The 19,164-nt window shown below is 37.3% G+C and overlaps 1 non-coding gene across 1 annotated transcript; it reads left to right on the forward strand.

Annotated features, from left to right (window-relative positions):
* Window positions 1-8,894: 8,894 nt before the first annotated feature.
* On the forward strand, window positions 8,895-9,001 carry LOC132267940 (small nucleolar RNA R71). Its single transcript, XR_009469137.1, has one exon. It is a non-coding gene; the product is annotated as a small nucleolar RNA R71 (small nucleolar RNA).
* Window positions 9,002-19,164: the final 10,163 nt, after the last annotated feature.

Consider the following 19,164-nt stretch of genomic DNA (forward strand, 5'->3'; position numbering starts at 1 on the left):
AATGATCCATGACGAAAGAGGTCTCCCCCAAACTTGGATGCAAAAACCTACTAGAAAAGCCACACTAACAACTCACACCAAATATCAAATGGGATAAGAAAAGCATACATTTCAAAACAATATAGAATAAGATGTAAAGAGATACGATATCAAGCCCTTTGTAAAAGATGAAAACATGCATAACTAAGCAGAAGGGCATAACGGGGACACATATTTTTGAAATTTTGGTGATATGTTTTTTTTTTTTTTTTTTAATTTCAAGAATGGGATTGATCTCCCAGTTTTTTTTTTTTTTTTTTTTTTTTTTTTTTTAATACAAAGAAAAATATTCTAAACTAAAAAGAAAAAATATATACTAAACTAAAAATAAATAAATATATACTAAAATAAATCAATTCAAATTTTTTTTTGTTTTTTTTTTTTTACAAAGGAAAAGAACATGTATATACAACCAACAAAATAAAATAAGAAAAATGGGCTAAGTTTAACGTCTCTAGCAAGACGGAATGTTACTGAAATTTTATTTTATTTTAATATTTTTTTTATTTTTATCAAAAATAAATAAAGAAATAAATAACTAAAAACACTACTACAAATTCTACTTAGCCTTTTTTTTTTTTTTAAACATCAATGCTACTCTTTTTTTTTATCTATTTTTTTTTTTAATATCACAAGCTCGCCGAAGAAGACAACCGGCAGAACTGGGTAAACCCAGTCCAAGAATCGCCGGCGAGACCCAGCAGCGACGACGGACAACTGCGAAGCTGTAATCGACAACGAACCCATCCGCGACGCCGTTTGATGAACCAGCCGCCGGAATCGCTGGGGAAAACGACGAGTCACAAGCTCGCCGGAGAGGACCAATCCGGAATCGGACTGATTCAAGCACGGCCGGAAGAAAACGGACAGCCGCGACGCCGAAGAATTAAACAAGAACCAGGAAATGGCGCTGGAAAATGAACAGATGCGACGCCGGAAAGAAAGTAAATGCAATGCCGCTGCTGTTTTTTTTTTATTTTTTCTGTATCGTAGTATCGTATTTTCTCTCTGGAAAAACACGCGAAAAAAGAGAAAAAGCAAGAACAGGCTAGGGTTTGGAAGAAAAGTTTAGAGAAGATGAAGCAGATGATGGGGATTGTCCTGTCTTCGACTCCATCAACCATGAGTGGCTGATTTTTCTACTTAGGGTTGGATAAACCCTAAGCATGTAACCTAATCTCTCTCTCTTTTCATACTTTTTGGGGATTAATTTATGTAATTAGTGTATAGTCTTGAATATTATGAATTAAATTCTTCCAATTGATTATCTGTATTAATCTCATATTGTCTGATGTGTGGTTGATTGATAAACAAATTTTACATATGAATTCTTTGTTAATTGATTCTTGTAATGGCTATGCATGGTATTGCTTAGTTGTAATTGAGTTTCAAATTGATGAAAAATGCTTCCATTTGATGGATGGTACTACATGTTTAGGTTAATTTGTTGTCTAATTAGTTTTAAATTCATGTTTAATTAGTTTAATTTAAGTTTAATTAATTTAATTGCAATTCAATTATTAGGTAAGTAGACCATCCATACTTATGTTTGAATTCCATACTTTTTGTCACAATTGCATTATCTTCTAGATTAATATGTGTTAAATTTGAAACTTGGATTGATAAATCATGCTTTGAATGGGTGAATTGCACTACACTTAGTTTAATTGTCATTAGGTAGTTGATTCATGCTTGAAATTGATGGTTTACACTTTTCATTGCACTTGTTAGCCACATATAGATTACATAGTATTATTTCCCCAATTAGTTGAAAGTGAGTGAGTTAGGGAATGTGCTTAGTGGTGAATCCTACACCCTAAGTCTCTTTCCAATCTCTTAAACTCTATTTCTTTATTGCAATCATTTAGTTTAAAATTAGTTTTAATCACAAACAAAACCCTTTTGGCAATCACATAAGCACTAAAGTAGAATTCAATTCTGGAAAACCTATAATTGTTTAGATCTCTTGGGACAATCCCTGCTCACTTCATACTCCATAGTATAAGTGTTTAGTGGTTTTATAAATTTTAAAATATGGTGCCCACTTGACATTATTTCTAAACCTAAAGTGTTGTGCATTATTTTGTGCACACGCTCGGTCGCACCATAGTTGTGGCGCCGTTGCCGGGGATCTAACGGTTTTGAAGAATTGAATTAAACATTAGTTCTTTGTTGATTGTCTACTTTTAAGTCATTTTAATTTTTAATTTTTTTTTATTATTTGATTTGTCAATTAGGTACTTGAAGCAAAGTGGAGCAAATGCTGGACTTAGAAGCAATTAAAAAAATTTGAAGTTGCTGAAGGACCATCTGTAAGTTCTCTTTAATTTTAGTACTTTAATTGTATACCAATTTGCATGCTGTGGACAGCCCAAGTGGAGGCTTAAATTGAATTTTTTTATTTTTAAGTCCAAGCATACCTTCTTGTAGAAGGCATCGGCCCGTGTGGAGGCATTTATTTTAGTCCAAGGACTTTTTTATTTTTTATTTTTTTAATTTTTTTTTCTTCAGAAAGACGACCCAGACGCTCGCCGGAAAGACCAGCCGCGATTACTGGAGAATAAAGGACGAGTCTCAAACCGGCGGCCGAAGGAAAACCCAGTCGAAATCGCCGGAGAAAAACAGCGACCTTGATGCGATCGCTGGAGAACGGCGACCCAAACTCAACGCCGGAATATGACCCAGGCGCAGCGCTTGAAGAACAACGAAAGAGGCAACGCAGAACAGCGTCCTATCCGAGATCGCTGGAGAACGACCCAACCGCGACGCCGGAGGACGAACCGGCCGTGATCGCTGTTAGAAGATGCAGCCGCGATCTGAATCGCCGGAAGGAACAGCCGATTCGGGAACAGCCGTGAATCGCTAGGAAGCTCGCCGGAAGAACCCAGCTGCAACGGCGAATAAAAGGCGAAGCCAATGGCGAACTCAAACCGTCGGCGGAGAAGAACTTAGAACCATGGCGCCGTTTTTAACAGCCGCGACACCGTGGAAGAGGAGAAGAGATCAGCGGAAGATTGTGGGTTCCTGTACACCGTGAACGCCAGGAGGAAATTTAGAGTGACGACTCGAAACTGGGAGAACAGAGAGGAATGTATTTTGGAGATTAAAGGTAGGGCACAACAAACCTAAGGGGCGATCAATCTGCTTTGATGGGGGATCGATAATTTTAGGCAAAAAATGTCCCCTTCACTGTTTAATGAGAAGGGAGAAACATAAGTAAAATGGGATCGATCCCTTTGGACGGGGGATCCATCCACTTGGCCTATTTTTTTGTTGCTCTCTGCCAAGAAAATGGGATCGATCTCCTACCCATTTTGGGATCGATCTTTCTTTTTTCTTTTTTTTTTTTCAATTTTTCAAATTTTTTTTTTTAAAAAAATAAAAATAAATAAATAAATAAAATAAACAAAAAAAAAATAAAACAAAATAAAGCTAAAAAGAATATATACACTAAAATGAAAAATAGATAAAAAATAAAATAAAAATAATAATAAATAAAATTGAAATAAAATCACTTATCAACCTATACTAATTAATACTTTTTTAAAAAAAAAAAAAAAATTATATTTTTGAATAAGTCAAAACTAACATGAAATATATACAAAAATAATAAAAATAATAATAAAATAGAAATAAAATCAAACACCAACCTACATTACTCATTTACAATTTTTTTTTTTTTAATTTTTTTAAATTAAAAAAAATGCATAAATGTGCAAAAGGAAAAATAAAAATAAAATAATAATAAAATGGAAATTAAAATGCAACGAAGGAGAAACTCGATACAACTAGTGTTTAACGTCGCTAGAAAGACGTGAGATGTTCTCAATCTTCAAAGTAAATGGGATCTACCAAGAGGGCAGATTCCACATTTCTTTGAAAATTTTGTCCATCAATGTATGGTTTAAGCCTTTGACCATTAACTTTGAAGGTCCCTTCATCTTTTAGATTTTTAAGTTCAACAGCTCCATGAGGTGAGACGGAAATAATTTGATAAGGGCCTTCCCATTTGGTTCGAAGCTTTCCAGGGAAAAATTTGAGCCTAGAGTTGAATAACCAAGCCTTTTGACCGGCTTCAAAGGACTTTTTCACAATATGTTTATCATGAAATGCTTTTGTCCTTGCCTTGTAAATTTTTGAACTATCATAGGCATCATTTCTCAATTCCTCTAGCTCATTGAGTTGGAGTAAACGGTCCTTTCCAGCCTTATCAAGATCAAAGTTGAGCCTTTTTATTGCCCAAAGTGCTTTGTGTTCTAGCTCAACCGGAAGATGACAAGGCTTCCCATAAGCAAGTCTATATGGAGACATGCCTATTGGAGTCTTGTAAGCTGTCCGGTAAGCCCACAAAGCATCGTTCAATTTTCTTGACCAATCTTTTCGGGTCGGATTGACAGTTTTCTCAAGAATATGCTTGATTTCCCTATTTGACACCTCGACTTGCCCACTTGTTTGGGGATGGTAGGGAGTAGCCACTTTATGTGTGACGGAGTATTTCAAGAAAAGTTGCTTCAAGAATTGATTACAGAAATGTTTTCCTCCATCACTTATCATAGCCCTTGGCATACCAAAACGAGCAAAGATATTTGATTTAACGAATGCAATTACCACGGAGTGGTCATTCGTTTTGGTAGCACAAGCCTCAACCCACTTTGAAACATAATCAACGGCAACGAGGATATATATGAAAGCCATAAGACATTGGGAATGGTCCCATAAAGTCTATGCCCCATACATCGAAGATTTCAACTACAAAGATTGAAGTTAAGGGCATCATGTCTTTCTTTGACATTAATCCCAACTTTTGACACCGAACACACACCTTACAAAAGTTATAGGCATCTCGGTGGATAGTGGGCCAGAAGAGCCCACTTTGAAGAACCTTCAAAGCGGTCTTTTTTCCACTAAAATGCCCACCATAAGCAAGTGTGTGACAAAACGCAAGGACGCTCGGAACTTCACTTTCCGGCACACATCTCCTGATGATTTGATCCGGGCAATAACGAAACAGAATGGGATCTTCCCAATAGTATTTCCGGATGTTAGCAAAGAATCGGTCCTTTTCTAGTTTTGACCAATTAATGGGAAGTTTGCTGGTTGCAAGATAGTTAACAATGTCGGCGAACCAAGGCAACGTCCCATTTGAGATTTGAAAGAGTTGTTCATCTGGAAATGATTCAGGAATTTCAAGATTTGGAGAAGATTCAACCATTAATCTAGACAGATGATTGGCAACGACATTGTCGGAGCCCTTTTTATCCTTGATTTCAAAGTCAAATTCTTGAAGAAGTAGAATCCATCTTATCAAGCGAGGTTTGGTTTCCTTTTTCATTAAAAGATGCCTAAGAGCGGCATGATCGGAAAACACAATTACCTTGGATCCTAAGAGATATGACCGAAATTTATCAAGGGCATATACTACGGCAAGTAACTCTTTCTCGGTGGTAGAATAGTTCAATTGGGCACCTGAGAAAGTCTTACTCGCATAGTATATAGCATATGGTAGTTTACCTACCCTTTGCCCCAAAACAGCACCCATTGCGAAGTCGGAAGCATCACACATAATCTCAAATGGTAAGGACCAATTTGGAGGTTGCATGATAGGAGCGGATGATAGAAGAGTGCGAAGTTGATGAAAAGCATTTAGGCATGCTTCATCAAAGACAAATGGAGTCTCCTTGGCAAGAAGGTTACACAAGGGTCTAGCAATTTTGCTAAAGTCTTTGATGAATCGGCGATAAAAACCGGCATGTCCTAGAAAGGAGCGGATTTCTCTCACCGTAGTAGGTGGAGACAATTCAGAAATTAGCTCAACTTTCGCTCTATCTACTTCTATTCCTCTTTTAGAGATGACATGTCCAAGCACGATTCCTTCTTGAACCATGAAATGGCTCTTTTCCCAACTTAACACAAGATTAGTCTCACGACATCTTTGAAGCACTTTTTTTAGATTTTGGAGACACGAATCAAATGAGGACCCAAAAACCGAGAAGTCATCCATGAAGACTTCTAAATACTTCTCCACCATGTCCAAAAAAATTGACATCATACACCTTTGGAAAGTGGCAGGAGCATTGCACAATCCGAAAGGCATCCGTCGATAAGCAAATGTACCGAAAGGACATGTGAATGTGGTCTTTTCTTGATCCAATGGATCTAAGGCCACTTGATTGTACCCCGAGTAACCATCTAGGAAGCAATAGTATTGTTGCCCAGCCAATCTTTCTAAGATTTGGTCAATGAAAGGCAATGGAAAATGGTCCTTCCTAGTGGCAGAATTCAGCTTTCGGTAATCTATACAAACACGCCATGAAGTGGCGGTGCGTTTCGAAATAAGATCACCCTTAGCATTTTCAACAACTGTGATTCCCGACTTTTTAGGAACCACTTGAGTTGGACTAACCCACTTGGAATCAGAGATAGGATAAATGATTCCCGCATCTAGAAGTTTCACAACCTCCTTCATGACCACTTCCTTCATATTTGGGTTCAATCTCCTTTGAGCATCCCTAAATGGCTTTTCATCCTCTTCCATGTGTATGCGCATACAAATAGAAGGGTCAATGCCTTTTAAGTCAGCCACACTCCATCCAATGGCTTCTATGTTAGCTTTAAGCACTTCCAAAAGATCATTCTCTTGGTCATTTTCAAGATTGGAAGCAATGATGACCGGAAGAGTCTCTTTTGGGCCTAAGAAGGCGTATTTCAGATTTGATGGAAGGGGCTTAAGCTCAAGAATAGGAGGAGAGATGAGAGATAGAACTGGTGGAGTACTAGAGAGTGAAGGAAGAGGTTATTTCTTGCTTTTCCAAGGTGGGTAATCCAAAGTGGCCACAGAGTCCATTAAAGCATTCACCTCACTTATGGATCCTTCTGTGTCAAAACCACAACTTTCAAACATTTCGCAAAGGCACACCTCAAGAGGGTCCTTAGATAAAATAGAGGGAAGAGTCTCCTCTATGGTTTCATCCAAGACATCTACTAGGAAACACTCGTCTTCATCTGTGGGATGTTGACTTGCATTGAATACATTAAGCTTAACCATCATGTTGCCAAAAGAGATGTCCATAATGCCGGATCTACAATTAATGGTGGCATTGGCAGTGGCAAGGAATGGCCTTCCTAGGATGACTGGAATGTGATTGGTGAGATTAGGGACTGGCTCAGTATCTAGTACCACAAAATCAACCGGGAAATAAAATTTATCAACCTTAATTAGAATATCCTCAACAATCCCCCTTGGTTTCTTAATTGATCTATCGGCTAGTTGGATTATTACCGATGTTGGTTTCAAGTCCCCTAACCCTAACTGCAAGTAAACAGAGTATGGAATGAGATTGATACTTGCACCTAAATCAAGGAGAGCTCTACGAACTTCTTGGTTTCCAATAACACAAGAAATAGTCGGAGCACCCGGATCCTTGAACTTAGGAGGAGTGTTAGAAAGAATGATGGAACTCACTTGTTCTGTTAAAAGTACTTTCTTAAGGTCCCCTCCCTTGCTCTTCCTCTTTTGTGTGCACAAGTCCTTCAATAACTTTGCATATGGTGGAATTTGCCTAATTGCATCTAGAAGAGGAAGATTGATTTTCACTTGTTTAAACACTTCCATCATATCATAAATTTTTCCTTCTTGTCTCCCAAATGATGAAGTCTCTCTCAAAGCTTGAGGAAATGGTGCTTTTGGCTCATAAGGCTTCTCTAATTGGGGAGATGATGATGAAGATAATGGAATGTCCTTTTTGGAACCACTAGCATCCAAGGAAATTGGAATAGAATTTGGAATGGGATGGATGCAACCACTTGGTTGTGCCAATTCATTATCCTCCTTAGGTACCTCTACCTTATTATCCACTTTCCTACCACTCCTTAAGGTAGTAATTGCTTGAACTTGCTCATTTCCAGAAAATTCTGATGAAGGACTTGCTTGCGCCATAAATTGCCCTTTAGGATTGGTCTCAGTTTGACTAGGCAACTTACCTTTCTCTCTCACATTTAAAGAATTAGCTAATTGCCCAATTTGAGCTTCAAGCTTTGCAATTGATTGAGAGTGAGAATGAAACAGTTGATTATCTTTTTGAAGATTACCTAAAGCCTGCAAGACTTTGTCCTCAAAAGCTGAACTTTTAGGAGGCGCTTGATTTGGATTAGAATAAGATTGAGAATTTGATGCTTGAGGATGAGAGTAGGACTGAGGATTTGATGCTTGAGGTTGAGAGTATTGATTCACATTCTGAGGATAGAATGAAGGATGGTAACCTTGAGAATTCTGATTTTGATTTTGGAGATGTGGGGGAACATACTTTGCTTGGTAACCTTGATTTTGAGGAGGGTTTGCACCGTCTCCTTGATTTCTCCATGCAAAGTTTGGATGATTTTTCCACCCCGGATTGTAAGTATTGGAATAAGGGTTGTTCCCTTGATGAATGAAAGCAGCATTTGCTTGTTCTTGAGACTCACTTGGTATAATTTGTCCAAGAGAGCAATTTGAAGTATGGTGAGTGTAACTAGAACAAGTCATGCACATTTCATTGGAATGGTGAGGATATGATTGAGTTGCCGGACCTTGATTCAAAAGGAATGTATCAAACCTTTGAGTAAGATTTTTGACCTCAGCGGCAATTTCCATGGAAGAGTCTATTTGATTTATAGCTTTCTTTCCTCCCATAAGTGCTAGGTGCCTACCCCTAGAAGATGAAGATCTATGCATTGAGTTTTCACTCATTTTTTCGAAAAGTTGCCAAATTTCATCTTCATTTCTTTCAATGTAGCTTCCGCCACAAGAAGCATCAACAATGCCCTTATTGGCATCGGATAAACTTGAAAAGAAACATTGAACTAATTGCCACTTAGGAATGTCATGATGTGGACACTTCCGTAGCAAGTCATTCAAACGTTCCCATACTTCATGAAGGGGTTCTCCTTCTTGTTGTTTAAATTCACGAATGGAAGTTCTCATGGCATCAGTTCGACTTGCGGGGTAATACTTTTTTAAGAACTTTTGTTGCAATTGTGCCCAAGAGGTGATTGTATTCGGCCGCAAGTTATTGAACCAATATTTAGCTTTATCCCGAAGAGTGAAAGGGAAAAGCTTCATTTTTAGGACTTCTTCCGGAACATCCGTGATTTTCACGGTGGAGCAGACTTCCAAAAACTCATCTAAATGTTTATAAGGTTCTTCATTGCTCAACCCATAGAAAAGGGGGCACATGTTAATGGTGGAAGCCTTAATCTCATAATGATGAGCACGGAAATTTGGCAATTGAATGCAAGTGGGTGCATTATATTGATTTGGAGTGTAATGATCCCTAAGGACCATTGGAGGATTGAGAGGATTGAGAGGAGGATATGGCATTTGACCTTGTTGATGATATGCCATTTGACCTTGTTGAGGGTATGCCATTTGAACATATTGTTGTTGTTGCTCACCAATTGGGGGAACAACATTTGGCCTTGGCATCCCTAGATTAGGTTGTTGCACCGCATGATTAACTGGTTGTGGCATTCCCAAGGGTGGATGCACACCTTGAGGATCCACAATATGAACTTGTGGTGGGTGGTGCACACCATTATGATCCACATGACCAAGATCTACAATGGAATCTTCAATTGGATCTTCCATTAAAGGTGATGGAAGATCAAAATTTGAAAGATTAAAATGACTATCCCTAGTACAACTTCTTAAACGCCGAAGAAAAATTTCGAGATTTTGATTTACAGGAGCAAGAGGACGATTAAGTGATCTACGACCATGCATGCACTAGAACAAGTCAACACACCAACATTTCAAAATTTCAACCTCCACATACGATGTTCCCAAACTCCTCAATAATATTAATGCACTTAAAACAAATAAATGCCTCCACACGGGCCGATGCCTTCTACAAGAAGGTATGCTTGGACTTAAAAATAAAACAATTCAATTTAAGCCTCCACTTGGGCTGTCCACAGCATGCAAATTGGTATACAATTAAAGTACTAAAATTAAAGAGAACTTACAGATGGTCCTTAAGCAACTTCAAATTTTTTTAATTGCTTCTAAGTCCAGCATTTGCTCCACTTTGCTTCAAGTACCTAATTGACAAATCAAATAATAAAAAAAAAATTAAAAATTAAAATGACTTAAAAGTAGACAATCAACAAAGAACTAATGTTTAATTCAATTCTTCAAAACCGTTAGATCCCCGGCAATGGCGCCAAAACTATGGTGCGACCGAGCGTGTGCACAAAATAATGCACAACACTTTAGGTTTAGAAATAATGTCAAGTGGGCACCATATTTTAAAATTTATAAAACCACTAAACACTTATACTATGGAGTATGAAGTGAGCAGGGATCGTCCCAAGAGATCTAAACAATTATAGGTTTTCCAGAATTGAATTCTACTTTAGTGCTTATGTGATTGCCAAAAGGGTTTTGTTTGTGATTAAAACTAATTTTAAACTAAATGATTGCAATAAAGAAATAGAGTTTAAGAGATTGGAAAGAGACTTAGGGTGTAGGATTCACCACTAAGCACATTCCCTAACTCACTCACTTTCAACTAATTGGGGAAATAATACTATGTAATCTATATGTGGCTAACAAGTGCAATGAAAAGTGTAAACCATCAATTTCAAGCATGAATCAACTATCTAATGACAATTAAACTAAGTGTAGTGCAATTCACCCATTCAAGGCATGATTTATCAATCCAAGTTTCAAATTTAACACACATTAATCTAGAAGATAATGCAATTGTGACAAAAAGTATGGAATTCAAACATAAGTATGGATGGTCTACTTACCTAATAATTGAATTGCAATTAAATTAATTAAACTTAAATTAAACTAATTAAACATGAATTTAAAACTAATTAGACAATAAATTAACCTAAACATGTAGTACCATCCATCAAATGGAAGCATTTTTCATCAATTTGAAACACAATTACAACTAAGCAATACCATGCATAGCCATCACAAGAATCAATTAACAAAGAATTCATATGTAAAATTTGTTTATCAATCAACCACACATCAGACAATATGAGATTAATACAGATAATAAATTGGAAGAATTTAATTCATAATATTCAAGACTATACACTAATTACATAAATTAATCCCCAAAAAGTATGAAAAGAGAGAGAGATTAGGTTACATGCTTAGGGTTTATCCAACCCTAAGTAGAAGAATCAGCCACTCATGGTTGATGGAGTCGAAGACAGGACAATCCCCATCATCTGCTTCATCTTCTCTGAACTTTTCTTCCAAACCCTAGCCTGTTCTTGCTTTTTCTCTTTTTTCGCGTGTTTTTCCAGAGAGAAAATACGATACTACGATACAGAAAAAATAATAAAATAAAACTTTTTTTTTTTTCTCTAATAATCTTTACCTAAATAAAAACTAAAACTAACCCTAATCTAATGGCTCACTAGGCCTTAAGTAACAATCTCATTAAAGCCCAACAGTTCCCAAAATGAGCCCAAAAATTAAATAAAAACTGTAATGTTGCTAAGTCCTGGGGGATCGATCCCCCACCCTGGGGATCGATCCCCCCAGAATTGAAAATTTCCTTTAAGCCCTATTTAGCTCCATTTTAGCCCCGAACTCATTAGTTTGCTTCTTCATCTTTGGGACCATCATCAAAAGCCTGAGATTGACCGCTTTTGAAGAATAAACACACTATACGAGCAATGGGCTGCGACTTCCTTTTTGCCACTTTCTGAGATTTTTCTGAATATCTTTGCTTGACTCTAAAAAGGCTTTAATGGACCGTTCTTAGCTCAGTTTAACTTTATTGCCCTGAAATACACATAAACATAAATTAGGACCAAAACATGAAATTAAGATAGCTACAACGACTGAAATACCCTAACTTAAGTGCTAAAATGTGCAACATTTAAGCACTTATCAGGCGGCATCTTTTGAATGGCCTCAACTTTATTAGAATTAATCTTAATACCATGATGACGTACGATGTATCCTAGGAATTTCCCTGAAGTCACACCAAATGCACATTTAAGGGGATTCATCTTGAGCTGATATTTTCGGAGGCGATTAAAAACTATACGTAGATCCTGTAAATGATTTCTTCGCTCTTTCGTCTTTACCACCAAGTCATCAACATAACATTCAACAATCTTATGGAGTATGTCGTCGAAGATCCTTTGCATGGCGCGCTGGTATGTTCCTCCCGCATTTTTTAGTCTGAAGGGCGTAACTTTGTAACAATATATACCTTTAGGAATGCAAAAAGCAGTTAGCTCCTCATTTTTCGGAGTCATTCTTATCTGATTGTACCCAGAGTAACAATTCATAAATGAGGAGCTTTATGCCCCATGGTTGCATCTACAGTGAGCTCGGGGATGGGAAGAGGAAAATCATCTTTTGGGTATGCCTCATTCAAATCACAAAAGTCCACACAAATTCGAATCTGTCCATTTTTCTTCTTTACTGAAATAATGCTCCAAATCTATATTAGATATTTGACCTCACAAATGAACCCCACTTCAATCAATTTGTTGAATTCTTCCTCTATCCTCGGAACTAGCTCTGGATGGAAGAAACGTTGAGACTGCTTAATTGGACGTGTCCCATGTTTGACAGCGAGATTGTGCACTACAATTTTAGGATCAAGACCGGGCATCTCTTTGTATGTCCAAGTAAAGACATCCTTGTACTCAAACAACAATTAAAAGTAATTATTTTCTTCTGAGGGGCTTAGGAATGCACTAACGAAAACTGGTCTGGGTTGATCATCAGTTCCTAAGTTAATTTCTTTAAGTTGATCAACGGTAGCCTGCCCCGTCTTCTAGTGTTGGTGGAGCTTTCTCGATGTCATCTGGTTGTTCAAAGTCAGGTTTTTCTTCAACAGTGATGTGGTACGAAGTAACACAAGATGATTCACCAGTGTCTTCTGCTCTATCCACTTCTTCTGATTGATTAGTGAATACAATGGTTCGCCTTCGAGCTTTTAGTGTTACATCATTGATGACATCTATCTCTATCTTACGTTTCATTCGCGAGGGCACTAGGCTCTGAACTTCACTATTATTCACCATGTCAATGTTAGCTTTATTTGACTTTCCACTCTTGCTGCTTCTTAGCAACACATCATTGATGGTACCAATTCAAGAAAATATTGACTTTCGAGATTAAGGTTGTGGAAATTTTATTCCTTGGCCACGAAAGCTCATTCTATTAAAAACAGAGGCACGAGGCAAACTGCTGACATGAGAACTTGAGACATTTGTTTCTTGGCTCAACAACCTGTTGAATAAGGATATTCGATCACATGGAGCTCCTATACGGTCGAAGACCGATCTTTAATGCATAGTCTGATGATTTTGTTCATCCTCAACTTCTTCAAACCCAATGTATAAGGTGTTGACTTCTTATCTTTTTTTGTGATTTGAATTCAAAGTGGCTCAGAAGCTACGAAACCGAGACCAGACTTAGGTGGAATGATTTTATGCCCTTAATATTTCAACTTCTTCTGTGTCTCATTGAGGCCATGCACTTTCTCACCGGTAACCTCAAAATTAAGTTTTCCAAGGCTTACAAGATTAGCAAAATCATACCCTGACTTAGCCAAGAGTTAGTATGCCTTAAAATCGAATCCTTCATCAGTCCTTTGTTTTGGAAGTGATCCATGTCCGACCAGAGATTGAGAAGGCCGCACGAACCCTTTTAACGGAGACTTGGATGGCGAATACTTTTGAATCTCAGTGAGAGGAAGAGTTAACTCTCATTTAAGCTTTTGCATATCTTCTTTTTCTTTAGTTTGTGACATCTTTAATTTAAATTCCTTCGGTTAAATTATCTCGATGACAGGTGACTTCCCTTTTTGCCGTTGAGATTTTGGAACATACTTTAAAATAGGTTTCGTCTGATGTGCTTTTATCGAAACCCCTCGCGTTTTAGTTACCTTTACAATGTCTGTCACTGAAACATCTAATGGATCACTTAATGCTTCTTTTGTCTTTGTAGATTAAATCTCTTGTGTAGACGAATGGCTTGGGATGGGCATTTTCAAAGGTGTATCAAGATCGATATAGAACTTGGCATTGGCAAAATGAGATTCTGCTTCTGTAAATGGTTTATGGTCCGCCACAACTGTTTGTACGCCATTCTTGTAGAATTTGAAGCATTGATGAAGAGTCGATGGAATGACACCATTACTGTGTATCTAAGGCCTTCCCAACAATAAATTATAGGACATCTTTGCATCAATAACATAGAATAAGGTTTCAGCTTGGAGCTCGCTAATAGTTAGTTTTGCCCGAATCAATAGCTCTCTGTCCTCCTTGGTTAAAACCTTGAATAATAAGACGGCTACGAGATAACTCGTCGATTGTGATGCCGAGATTTTTCATCGTAAATTTTGACATGAGATTCACCGCTAATCCACCATCAACAAGCATTTGAGTAACTTTTTGTTCTTTTATGCAACCGAAAACGAAGAGAGGACAATTATGCGGCTTTGAACCCAACTGAAGATCCTCGTCAGTGAAAACAATTGGTGCATAACATGAGTCAAGCGTACCTCTGACTACTTCATCATCATCGGACTTTTCAATGATGGTTGCATCATTTGCGTGGTTCTCCACAGTCTGGCCTTCATCTTGATCCTTGCTATTCTCATTATCAAGGCTCGTTTTCTCAGTTGAAACCATGTAAGCTGTCATAACTTCGTCATCCAAATATCCTTCTGGAAAGAACTCTTGTAAAGTAATGGGCTTCTGGATCCCTTTACTCATAGAGTCGTGTTTGGTTGACTGTGTCTTCTTGACCCATTTTCTATTATACTGCTTATGGTAATATTGAGGTTTCTTCTTCTTTTGCCCCCTATCAGAATAACTAGTTTGAAAAATATCAGCTCGTTGCTTCCATGGTTTCTTTCTTGTCACCAGAGTCCATTATTCTTCAACATCTTGAGGAAAGATTCTTCCAAATGTTGAAACGTCTGGTACACTCTTTTAGCTAAGATAGATGGAGATTGGTTCCAATGAGCCAAACTGGATGATTGTGCAATATACCTTAGAAGTTGAAGGTTGAAAACAAGCACTCCCCACAACAGAGGTTGTCAAAGTAGCAGTAGTATGATTTGAAGTTACAACTTCGTCTGTGTCCAACAAGATTTTTCCTTGTTTTGCCAGATTCATCACCACCTCCTTGAAGATAAAACACTTTTCAATTGGATGACTGATAATACGATGATATTTGCAGTATTTTGGGTTGTTGACACGTCATATCTCTTGAGGGCGTTTGCTTTCAAGGATTTTTATAATTTTACTTTCGAGTAAGCATTCCAATATGCCAGGAACATCGGAATCGGGAAATGGGTATTCCTTCTTCTCTAATTCCTTTAGTGTAGGACGTTGTCTTTCCCCCTCTTGAAACTGACGAGACTTTTTATCATCTTTCTTGTTATCTTTAACAAATATCTGGACTGGGATAGTTGAGATAGTCATTGATTCTTTAGCAGTGTTCTTTGACGACTTGTCACTCTTCTTCCAGGTTTTCTTATCCTTGCGTGGTTCTATGGCCAGGGGACCTTTGCCGTCATGGGATTTCATACTGATTTCCATGTCATGGGCACGTGTAACCAATTTTTCAAATGTGCGAGGTTTTATGCCTTGAAGAATGTAAAGAAGGCCCCAATGCATTCCCTGCATACACATCTCTACAGCTGAGATTTCTGACAATTGATCCTTGCAGTCAAGACTGAGTGCTCGCCACCGATTAATGTAGTCGATTACAGGCTTATCCTTCCATTGTTTTGTGTTAGTCAATTCTATCATACCAACAGTACGACGAGTGCTATAGAACCTGTTCAATAATTCTTGTTCCATTTGGTCCCAACTATCAATTGATTCTGACTTTAGGTCGGTGTATGTAATACCCCTAATTTCAAAAGGGATAAAAATGGAATTTAAATTTTATTTTTGTATCTATATGCTTATGTGTCCATTTGTTTGTTTATTTTAATTCATTATGTTATTTTTTTTAATTGTTTGTTTATTTTAATTAAGGGTGTCATTCTTTATTTGTTTGTTTATTTTAACTAATTGTTTTATTTATTTTATGTGTTTTAAGTGATTCGTGGCTTGCTTATTTGATTTAATTAATGAGTGTTATTAAATTAATTATTTATTAAGTATTTAATTTTTTTTAAACAGGGTAATTATGCAATTCTCATTAACTGGGGTTTTATATACGTTTTAGTTAGGGTTTTTGGAGCCGTCTCGTAAGCATCTGATATGTATCTAAACTGGGTTACTTTGTGGGCCGACGAAGTTAGGGCTCTGTGGATTAGGGTTTTAATCTTGCAATTATAAATACCTCAGTATATGTTAAACCTAGGGTTACATATTGTCGTAGCTTTTACACGGAAAAGTCTGCCAAATAGAGAGAGTTACAGAAGGAGTTTTGGTGAGAACAGAGCTGTTTGTGAGAATTTCGACTGGGGTTCCAAGGTTTAACCAAGGAGAAGGAAGGAGCAGAGGTTCTAGGAGGTTAGACAAGTTTCAGTGGATGTCGGAAAAACTGAGACCAACGGCAACAAGGGTTTGTTCACAAACCTATTCAGGCAAGTTCTATCTTCCTCTTTCCCTTTGAGCCGTGTTCTGTGCACCTAGATATGCTCTAGGGTTTTAAGGAAATTGAGAACTAAATCATTCATGTATGTTATACATCAAATTAATCATATGTATGCTTTGAATTATTTCTGTGATGATTTCTGCAATATCTGTTACAGTGCATGCAAGTTGGTTCAGTTTTATGTCCTTTAAGCATGAGGGTTCTTATCGTAGTTTTGTCTCTGTTTTTATATTGCAACTACTGTAAACTAAGTATGGAAAGACTACGGGAGTAATGTAAATCTCATAGGAAGGTTGCTATTTCTATTTTAGATCTCTGTTGCATTTAGCTTCGTTGTAATCTATGCATGAGGTTTCAGTTTTTGCACAAGTTTACTTCTGTTAATTGATTTAAATTGCTATAATCAAACCTTGGGGATGCTATCAGGAGGGTATTAGATCCTTTAGATCAGTTTAAGAAACAAGCAGAGGGGTAGGAATTGATCGGAGAAGGAGCAGATTGACGGAAACGGAGCAGGGATGAACTGGAGGCTCTCAAGAGGGAGAGAACCGGCTCTAGAAAGTCAAGAGCCGGCTCCCCTTCAGCAAGAGCCGGCTCCAAGGGAATTGGAGCCGGCTCCAATAGGAGAAGAGCCGGCTCTTCCATTCCAAGAGCCGGCTCCAATTTGTTTTTACGTCCAGGAAGGGTTTTTAGGGCTCTGTTTGGTGTTTTGAGCACTGTTTGAGCTTCTGAGTGATTCTAATGAACTGTAGGGACGTAACAGAGGATCTAAGTAGTTAATTCTAAGTGATATTAAACTTATTGTTGCATAGTTTAAGTCTCTAAGACAAAGGATATAGCAGTGTAAAAATATACAACGGTGTATGCTACTAACAGAGAAAGGAACTAAATGGCTTGATTAAATTTTAGAAATTTAATGAGACTTCACGGAGGGATTAAATAGTTAATTTTTGGGTGTTATTAAGACCCTAAATTGATTTAAGGTTAATTCTAAATTAACGGATCAAACTGTATAACACTTATGTACATTGTATATGGTTAGTGGATAGATGAAGTTTTAAATACTTAAGCTTATTTTTAGGCATTCCAGTGGGATTTAATATATTTATAAAATGGTTTTAAATATATTATAGGGTCATTGATGTGTTAGATGTGATCTATGCAGGCTCTGGATGTTAGTTGTTGATTTATTAAATCATCTCCTGCAACTGTATGGTTAATTGTTTGGATTTAAATTGCTGAAACATTTAAAAATCTTCGGTAATTAATTGGATATTGGTTTTAGATTTTAAATTGCTGTACTATCATTCATAGTCTGTAATTTACATGGTTTTGGTTTTAAGTTGTTGAAATACTAAATACTATTCTGCAACGATGTGGATGGTTGGTTTTGGACTATAAATTACGTGCTTATTATTTATGCCTTGTAATTTACCTGGAATTATGTATTGGAACATAATTGCTGAATTCTTATACTTAATTCGGTCAATTATTTGGAATCATATATTGGATTATAATTGCTGAATTCTTATATTAAATTTGACCAATTATTTGGAATTATGTATTGGATTTTAATTGTTGAATTCTCACGTTAAAATTCTGTCAATTATCTGGGTTTGGTTTTGCATTGTAAATTACTTGCTTATCATTTGAATGTTGTAATTTACATGGATATGGAGGATGGTATGCACCGGTATGGGACGGTGGCATACTAGGTATGGTTTAGTTCAAAATGCTAATTCCTACCTTATGGATTTTAATTGGTGAACAGTATGACTGGTTCTATCAATTATATGGACTTTGTGGATTGTATGCACCGGTATGGGACGGTGGCATACTAGGGACAGACTGATTTAAAATACTCAGTCCTACCTATTTTGGAATAAGGGAACGGGTTGTTAAATAAATCCTCCTTATATATATATATAAGTCGGTACGGTTAAATACGCCGAATGACTTATTGGATTTCTTGTGAATGGTTAGGAACGGAGTTTAGATATATATGTTTATGGTACCACGAGTTGAGCTTGAGTCTCAAACTTGTTGGTTAGGGTGCGTATATGCAGTGGATGTGTAGCTAGTTATAGTAAGTTGGGTGTACCCTGTTAGGTCTAGGTACTCATGCCCACCTTTGGGTGCGTATTCGCATGTTGCCTTCTATTCAGGTTGAGATCCCTACTGTAGTTCAGTGAAGGTCCCATAGTGTGGATATACATATGTATAGACTAAATAGATATTGTGAGGTATCTATGGTGTATCTGCGTATCGGGTTACTGTATGGATTGCAGTTAGATTAGAACTTGCTTGTGGGCCTGACCCACCCTTTTATTATTTTTTTTCAGGTGTTCGTCAGTTCTGGGCTGTAGAGCTTGATCGTGCTGAGCAGATACAGTTATTCACTCTACTGATGGCGTAGGATTTTATTTCATGTTAAGACTTGGGTTTTGTTCCAGTCTTTTAAGTACCATTGGATATTTTAGGGGTCCACTAGATGGATTCCCGAGTTGTATAAATTGGAGAACGATTTCCATTCGTGG

Source organism: Cornus florida, unplaced genomic scaffold, assembly GCF_030987335.1.
Source record: "Cornus florida cultivar Cherokee Brave unplaced genomic scaffold, ASM3098733v1 CherokeeBrave_3.0.0_Hap2_Chr07, whole genome shotgun sequence".
NCBI lineage: Eukaryota > Viridiplantae > Streptophyta > Magnoliopsida > Cornales > Cornaceae > Cornus > Cornus florida.